This window comes from Ochotona princeps, chromosome X (genome assembly GCF_030435755.1).
Source record: "Ochotona princeps isolate mOchPri1 chromosome X, mOchPri1.hap1, whole genome shotgun sequence".
Taxonomy (NCBI): Eukaryota; Metazoa; Chordata; class Mammalia; order Lagomorpha; family Ochotonidae; genus Ochotona; species Ochotona princeps.
This window is the reverse complement of record NC_080865.1, coordinates 45,029,585-45,038,219: the sequence shown is the minus strand read 5'-3', so window position 1 is coordinate 45,038,219 and position 8,635 is coordinate 45,029,585. Positions and strand designations below refer to the sequence as shown.

The 8,635-nt window shown below is 54.9% G+C and overlaps 1 long non-coding RNA gene across 1 annotated transcript; it reads right to left on the bottom strand.

The window, feature by feature from the left end:
* LOC131478614 (uncharacterized) lies at positions 1-7,023 on the bottom strand. The gene is made up of 3 exons (XR_009244581.1): positions 6,946-7,023; positions 6,309-6,453; positions 1-47 (listed from the first exon to the last, which is right to left on the bottom strand). It is a non-coding gene; the product is annotated as an uncharacterized LOC131478614 (long non-coding RNA).
* Positions 7,024-8,635: the final 1,612 nt, after the last annotated feature.

Here is an 8,635-nt window from a genome sequence, read left to right as displayed (position 1 = left end):
GGGTGCAGAATCCCAAGGACGGACTTGGGTGTTCTGCCTTCCCAGACCTGTGAACAGGGAGTTGGATTAGATAAGGAGCAATGTGGACTTGAACTGGCGCCTATATGGAATGCTGAGTTGCAGGTAGTACCTTTCCCAGCCCCACAACAGCATTGGATCCAGCTTCATCACTGTTTTTCTTTTTTTTTTTTAATTTTATTGGAAAGTCATTTACAGAGTGAAGGAGAGATAGAAAGATCTTCCATATGATGATTCACTCCACTAGTGGCCGCAACAGCCAGAGTTGAGCCAATCCGAAGCCAGGAGCTTCTACCAGGTCTCTCACACAGGTGCAGGGTCCCAAGGCTTTGGGCTGTCCTCGACTGCCTTCCCAGGCCACAATCGGGGAGCTGGAAGGGAAGTGGAGCAGCCGGGATAAAAACCAGCGCCTATATGGGATCCTGAAAGTACAAAGGTGAGGACTTTAGCCACTAGGCTACCATGCTGGGCCCAGCTCCATCACCCTTTTGATAACTATTTTTCCTCTCAGCCCTCACTGGATTTATATTTGATCACAAGGGAGTTGGGCCAGTAGAGAAACCTCAATAAGAAATAGTGTTATCTTGGGACTGGTGCAATGGCTCAAGTAGCTATTCCTCTTCCTGCATAAGCTGACGACATGTGTGCTGACCTTGGAAAACAGTAGAGGATGGCTCAAAGCCTTGTCACTTGTCACCCTGCACCTGCATGGGAGACCTAGAGGAGGTTCCTGGCTCTTGGCTTCACATTGGTTCATTTCCAGCCATTTGGGGCCATGAACCTGTAGATGGCAGGTCTTTCTCTCTATCTCGCCTTCTCTCTGTAAATCTTTCCTATAGAAATAAATTTAGAAAAAGAAAAGAATGTCATAGTCCAGTATAGTTTAGTTCCTAAATCATCCAGTTCAGATGGAAAATAGTATTTTAATTAATTATACTGATTAACTTTGATATTAAGCATTTTTCCCCATGAAATATGAGGTGTGTACAAGGAGAAAGGAAAGCATTTTGGTTGGCCACCACAAATGACAAGGCTAAAAATACAGGCAAGGGACACCATTTAACTATATCCTAATAGGAAACATGCATGACGACTCCTACAGTAAAAGTAACTTTGGGAAAGCAAGTACTGCAAGTGATTCCATTTGCTTGTTGGTTGTGAATATATTGTAGGTAACTTTTCATTTACTGTAGAAACTGTCCCCTTCATTCCAAGTTTCCTCACATCAAGATGTTGTCCAACAGCAAGATCTGGAAGGGCTGGAAGTACTGCTGAGAAAAAATGTAGTAAACTGGTGTCATACTATTCCATGAGATAAAAGCAAGTATGAGAAACTTCCTGAGCCTTGACCTTCAACTGGCAGGAAACAACTCACAGATCTGCCTGCATGTGGTTACCCACACCTCTAAAATGATGTAAACCTTGGGCCCAGCAGCTAAAGTCCTCACCTTGAACACACCAGGATACCATATGGGCGCCAGTTCTAATACCGGCAGCCCTACTTCCCATCCAGCTCCCTGCTTGTGGCCTGAGAAAGCAGTAGAGGTCGGCCCAAAGCCCTGGGACCCTGCACCTGTGTGGGAGACCTGGAGGAGGTTCCTGGTTCCTGGCTTTGGATCAGCGCAGCACCAGCCCTTGTGGTCACTTGGGGAGTGAATCATCAGATGGAAGATCTCTCTGTCTCTCCTCCTCTCTATATATCTGACTTTGCAATAAAAATAAATCTTAAAAAAAAAAAGTGATGAAACCTCATGTGTTCTAGAAGCCTGCATATCCAGTGATTTCATTGTTCTGACGTGAGTAGGCTAAACACAAGGCGGTTCTAAAGTTTAGTTCTGTTCACAGGATTTTAAAGGTGAAGAAGGCTTGGAAATGGCAGTGCTACCGAAAACCTAGGCCTCATTACTCTACTTCCCCAACCAGTGTTAGCATGCTGGAGATCATGCAAGTAAAAGGGACAATGAAACTGGGCAGTCTAGACAAAGGAGTTGTGGATATCTGCTACACTCAGCAAAAAGAGAGGGGTACAGTCGCAAGGATGACAACTGCAGTTGTGCACAAAGGAGCCGGAAGTCCCACAGCTTCTTTTTCTGGCAGCCATTGTTGGATCCACTTGGGTGGGAGATGGTTCTCAAAATCTCCAGTGGGAGTAGTGCTTGTACTTCTGATGCTGAGCTACAGAACTCACCCCCAAACAGGTACACTACTATTGTATTCATAGAGAGCGTAATGACATATATCCTGTTTTACAATGATTGCTAGATAAGTTTTTTTTTGCCCCAAATATTGGCATTCATAAGGGGTAAACTGTTTGTTGTCTGGCAGCAAAGGACTTGGTGCACAGAGACAATAATCATACATCAGACATGTGGACTACTGACTGATGGTCAATAGGGAAAACTTGCTAACAGCATCAGACTTTGAACAACTCAGCGTCAGCTAGGCATAAGGGAGGAGGATTTGAGAATTTTTTTTGAAAAGATTTATTTTTATTGCAAAGTCAGATATACAGAGAGGAGGAGGAGACAGAGAAGAGGATCTTCTGTCAGATTATTCACTCCCCAAGTGACCACAATGGCTGGTGCCGTGCATATACGAAACGAGGAGCCAGGAACTTCCTCGAGGTCTCCCACGCAGCTGCAGGGAGGGTCTCAAGGCACTGGGCCGTCCTCGACTGCTTTCCTATGCCACAAGCAGGGAACTGGATGGGAACCGGCGCCCATAAGGGATCCCAGCACAGTCAAGGAGACTTTAGCCACTAGGCTACCACACTGGGTCCAGATTTGTGGAATTTACGTAACACCAAGAGAGAGCTGACCTGAGACTATGGGAGTTCCGAAGGCCCTGCCTGGACAAGAAGCACCTCTTTTTGACCTGTTCTGTAAATCTGAGCATTAAGAAGTTCCCGGCCTGTGCAATTCCATATCAAACACTCTGCAGCATTCGACAGGTTTGTAGCTAGCCATGGCTCCACAATGGCAAGGGTTCCCAATGACCTCTCTTTAATCAATTATCTCTCAACAGATCTAATTAATCCTCTTCCACAGTAAACAGACTTGAACAGCCAGGTTACTCTGTGAACAGAAGCTTCGTGGAAGAGAGAGAATTCTGTGGATGTGCTCATGTTTCATCTAGTTCAACTACCTGGAATCAGAGGACATTTTCTTAAGTATAAGCTGACTCCACTTGGACCAGGGCTGCTGCAATGGAAGAGATGAAGTTTAGGACGGAAAGCTTGAGGGTTAACCAGGTATTCAATCTTGCAGGGTCTTAGCTTGAGAGACCAGAAGCCACTGAAGGGCCTAGAGCTGAAAAATTATACAATCCACAAAATGGATCATCATAAAAATTAAGTATCACAAACAAACTGGGACAAGTCCAAATTAAAATGAGGGATCCCGGGCCCGGTACAGTAGCTTAGTGGCTAAAGTCCTCGCCTTGCATGCACCGGTTCTAATCCCAGTGGCCCCGCTTCCCATCCAGCTCCCTGCTTGTGGCCTGGGAAAGCAGTGGAGGACGGCCCAAAGTGTTGCGACCCTGCACCCGTGTGGGAGACCCAGAAGAGACTCCTGGCATCCTGGAGTAAATCAATAGAGGCAAGATCTTCCTGCATTTCCTCTTTGTATATCCGACTTTCCAATAAAAATAAAATTAAAAAACAAACAAACAAACAAACAAAAAAACCCGAGGGATTCTGATCAGATGACTGATTCAACCAAAAAACAACATACCATAGGATGTACCATATGTGGACCTGGCTAACTGCCAGAACTCACAGAGGTTACACCTGACTGTTCAGAAGGAGTTATTGTACTATCCTTTACGCAGAGAAGAACTTCCCACAATTTACCCTTCGGAGGATTCTAGCTCATGAAGAAGCTTATCTTCTTCAGCAAGATGCCCAATCTCAATACTTTTCACAAGATGCTCAGCATGCCCACAATGCTGCAGGAACACATGGTAACCTACCCTTCAGCACAGCACAGAACTGTGAATAATGTTCATGTGTTCAAGGCCTGCTGAGATTGTCCATGCTTGTGTATTTTGCTGGATGGCATGTCACTCAGTAGAGTTGCCTGCGGTGTTATTTACCCTTTGCATGGTTACATATATTAAGATTCCATGTATTTGGGATTTTACGGATGATGGCAAAATAATGAGAATGGGAAAAAAACCCAAAGATGGTAACATTGTTTCTCATTCTTCCATGGGTCAAAAAAATACATAAATTAAGCCACATGCTACCAGTTATATGTTCTAATTCATTCTACAGATTTAGGGAGCACCAAAAAAAATCAGAAGCACCAGGAAGAAAAATTGGGGAACAAATTCTAAAAATACTGTCAAACTGGGTTTTGGAGAGGTGACACTCTGGTTGCAACAGACAGGCAAAGAAATAAAGAAGCAAGCATATTCAAGGAATGCACAAAAAAGCAAGATAAATGCTTACTGTGCATTGAGGTAGGAGGGAGAGGTATGGGGGCAACAGAGCAGTAGTGGGGACTCAGCAACATGAAGACCTAAGGGTCAATGAACACGACAAAATATTGGGCATAGGAATAGGACAAAGGCTGGACGTGAACAGTCTGTCTCTGGCGACAGAGCTGATCGTGGGGAATGGCCGAGACAGTGAGACACGGACACAGCATGGCAGCAATTCCCACACTCAGGAGAAAGGGGCCAGGCCTGGAACAGGGCGCTAGGGGCAGGCAAGCAGCCAGCTGTCAGATTCGGCATCAGCTCCCACCTGAGCTCACACGGACCATCCTGACACAGAAAGCTGCGAGGGCACAGCGGCACAGTGGGTAAAGACGCCAGCCACACGGCCAGCATCCCACGTGGGTGCCAGTCTGAATTCCGGCTGCCCCAGCTCCTATGCGGCCCCTGCTGATGAACCTGGGAAAACAGTGCACAATGGCCCAAATGCGTGGCCCCGGGACCCATGGGGGAGACCCAGAAGCTTCTGGCGCCCGCTTTCAGCCAGCCTGTGGCAGCCATCTGGCGAGTGAAGCAACAGATGGAAGACCTCTCCCTCAGCCTTCCCTTGCCTCTCTCTCTCTCTCTCTGTCTGAAACTCCGCCTTTCAAATCAGTCCATCAATCCTTGAAAAAAACACACGGATCCCAGTGACACGTGACCCTCAGGCCCACAGCATCAACGACTGGGAGAGGAGGCTCCGTGCTGCTCCCTGCCACCCGGATCACAGCAGGTGCAGGTTTCGGGGCAGACACCAGAGCCCCCCGCGGGACTTCCGCACTTGGGGAGGTGCCTGGGCAATGAATGTCCAAGGCAGGGCACCGGCCAAGAGGCAGGAGGGGAGGCGGTGTTGGGGATCTGAAGAGGAAAGCCGGCCGTGAGGTTGCGGGGCGGTGGCCTTGCGTGGAAGCCTGAGAGGACAGCCAGGAGGATGCGGCTGCCCGCAGCCCAGAGAGCTCGGTACTTCACTCTGGCAGAGGGGTCGTTCAGGCCGCACCACCCACGCATATGGCTGAGGCTCTGGGAGCCTCATGGCCTCCAAGCGGGCACAGGGGTGCTACCCCTGCAGATGGGCGGCACCCACAGGTCCCAGGGACGAAATGCATTACCTGAGTGCCCGCGGACGCCCAGGGTTGCCAAAGAGACACGGCCAAGTGGAAGGCGCGTCTCCACCCAGCAGACCATGCACCCGGCCTTGTGGCTCCTGCCAACAAACTCCACCTTGACCGCTGCAGACAGAGCGAGGGTACACAGTGAGGCAACTTCACTCAGTGCCAGAGCCACAGAGACCACCCAGAAAAGCCACTAGGAGAAAGGGAAACCAGGGAAACCCTCCCCTCACCTCCCCTTCCGGTGGGGCGGAGCCAGGGGGGACAGGCTTCAGGACAAGCACCAAAACCCCGCAGGCCTGGCCGCCTCGGCACACACCGGTGTAGGGCACAAACTACTGCAAGGGACGGTGACTGCTGCCGCACAGCCTCTGCTCCGCACCCCCCGTGCCGCTCCCCAAGGCCCCAGGGCCCCGCACAGCCAGGAGAGGAAGTGCTGGCCACCTGCAGCCAGCCTGGACACTCAGGCCTTCCTCAACCTGCAAGTTCTTCCACGCTGCGGCACACAGGGCACCTCGCTGAGCACCCGGGAGCCTATCTACAGCCCCACGCACGCATGCACGCACTGCACGCCCCTGCCTTCCACTGGGGGCCTGCCTCCCGCCTGCTGACCCACGCCTCCTCTCACCGCACCTTACACTCCCAGGCGGGAAGAACTTCCAGGGCTGACACACACACGCACAGGGCCCTTTAAGAGAAACTCACACAGCGAAGCACAAGGCAGCAGGTGCGGCCATCTGCTCGGCTCCATGGTCCTTCCAGCCTCCAGCACAAGTGGCCGGCTCCCCGCAACCCCTGCCGGGCGTCCCCATGTCACTGCAGACCACGGGCACAGGCCTTCACAGCCTCCCTGGAAAACAAAGCCAGGAAAATCACACACGCACTTGCAACTTGTCACCCTGAAACCAACTCGACTTCCACGTGGATGTTGCCATGAACTTCCACAAGGCGGTTCCTGGGCCCCACCAGCCCCACCAGCCCCACCAGCCCCACAAACCAGTCCCAAGCCTCCCCCCCACCTTACTCTGTCTGCGTCCACTCCGTTGGCCTCAGATCCGGGGTGCGCACAGCAGCTGCTCCAGGACCTTGCGGGCTGCGTGCAGGCTCAAGGCCTGGATCTCGGCGCCAAGGCCCTTCTCCCTGCAGGCCTAGCTGCTGCATCTCCCTTCACCCGCAAACCCCACGCCTACAAAACAATCACAGCCCGACAGCCCCAGAGCTCCTCCCCTCCCACCCAGACCTGCGCCGACCCCGGATCCCAACGCTACCCACCACACCACACGCACCCACGCGCTCCCTCCCCGATGCCGCTCATTCACCACAGGCTCATCCTCACTCCCACCTTCGCCGCAAGCCAAGGGACTCCTCCAGAGACACCGCAGCCCTGCTCACTGGGCCCGGGACACACAGCAAGAAGGGGATGCTCATGCCCAACTCTCCCGGCAAGGAAGATGGCACGGGCTTTGCGCAGACACCACAGGACCAGGTGCTTCAGCGACAGACTCCTGCACCACGGGGTCCCGCCTCAAGGGGCTCCCGGGGAAGGCAGGCCACAAGGGAAGGCACCCCATACAGAGGAGGGCAAGCGGCCTCCCTCCACACCCTCGCCCTGCACTCCTCCGGGTCGGTGGACCGCCCCTGGGTCAAGCGCTCAAGGGTTCACCAAGCAGCAGCTGGTGAGACCCACGCCCCGGCAAGGGCCCTTCCCCCCCCCACCTGGTCGTCCCTGCGGCCTTTTCCGGCCCCCACAGCCGGCGAACACACGCAGGGCAGCGACAGCAGACGCCCACGCCGTGGGCTCAGCCCTTCCTAGCAGACACGAACAACGCCCAAAGCGCTGGGCCCTAACCAAGGCCGCCGAGGCCCCGCGGGAGCTCGCCTGCTGCGCGCCCCACCATGGCTGCAGGCTCGGGACCCGCCACCGCGCCCACCCGGGAAGCCATGCGCCCACGGCCTGGCCTCGTCCCGCCTCAACCCCCCACGCGCTCCTGTCCCAGCACCCTCGGCCCGTCTGTCGCCCGTCCCGCCCGCCCGCCGGCAGCACTGCTCCCAGACTGCAGCCCCGCGGTGCTCCTGCGTCTCGAGCTCTCGGCCAGCGCCGGGCTGCTGCCCACCGCGCGCAGGACACAGCGGCCTCAGGCTGCGCGCGTGACGGCGGCGGGCCGGCCCTGGGCCCAGCAGGCTGGCCGCCCGACAGCTCGCTCCTTTTCCTTTTTCCTCCCGGCCCCGCACCTACCCACGGCACGAGCAGCAGCAACTTCGCGCCAAAGCCTTTGAAGGCGGACGTGACGCGCCCGCTCGGCCGCCGCTCCTGGGCATGCGCACCACACCCAGCCGGCCCGCCTGCGCTGCCCGCCGGGGCCCAGGCCGACGAAGGCCCCGCCGACCGACGGCTCCCTCCTCTGCGCTGTCGCTGCGCGGCCATGCCCGCCACCCCGCCGAGGGCAACAAGCCGCCCCCACGTCCGCCCGCGGGCCCTTCGCCCAGAGCAGCGACCGCCATTCCGTACGGACCCCACAAACACGGCCACACTCCCCAGCAGCCACCGCACGCCGCCCCCGGAAGGGACGCACCTTGACTGGCAGGGACGGCCCGCCTCTGTTGCTATGGCCCCGGGGGCGGGGCCTCGGCTGCCCGCTGCCAGCGCTCACAATCGCCGTTCCCCCTTCCGGGGTCGCCCCGCGAGGTTCCGGGTGGGCTCCCTGCGCGGGCCCCGGTGGCTCTCGGCTGGCCTTCGTGCTGCCCGAGCCCCTCAGTGGGTGGACGAGGTCGGCTTCAGCCGAAACGGGCGCCCTGCGGCCGTCCGCTGACCACCCTTGTTCTCGCTCGGTGAAACTTTGGCCACGTGGGGGCAGTGTGGGACCGCAGATGGCCGCCGCTCGGGTCCGCCTCCGCCCCTCGCGTTTGAAAAAAACCTCCCGAGACGCAAAAAATGACTCAAAGTCAGAATGCTTCTCTAAGAGAGGCACTGCTTTTAAACCAGCCTGGCAACAACCAATCTACCGCTTTTAACATTTGTTTGGAGCTCATAT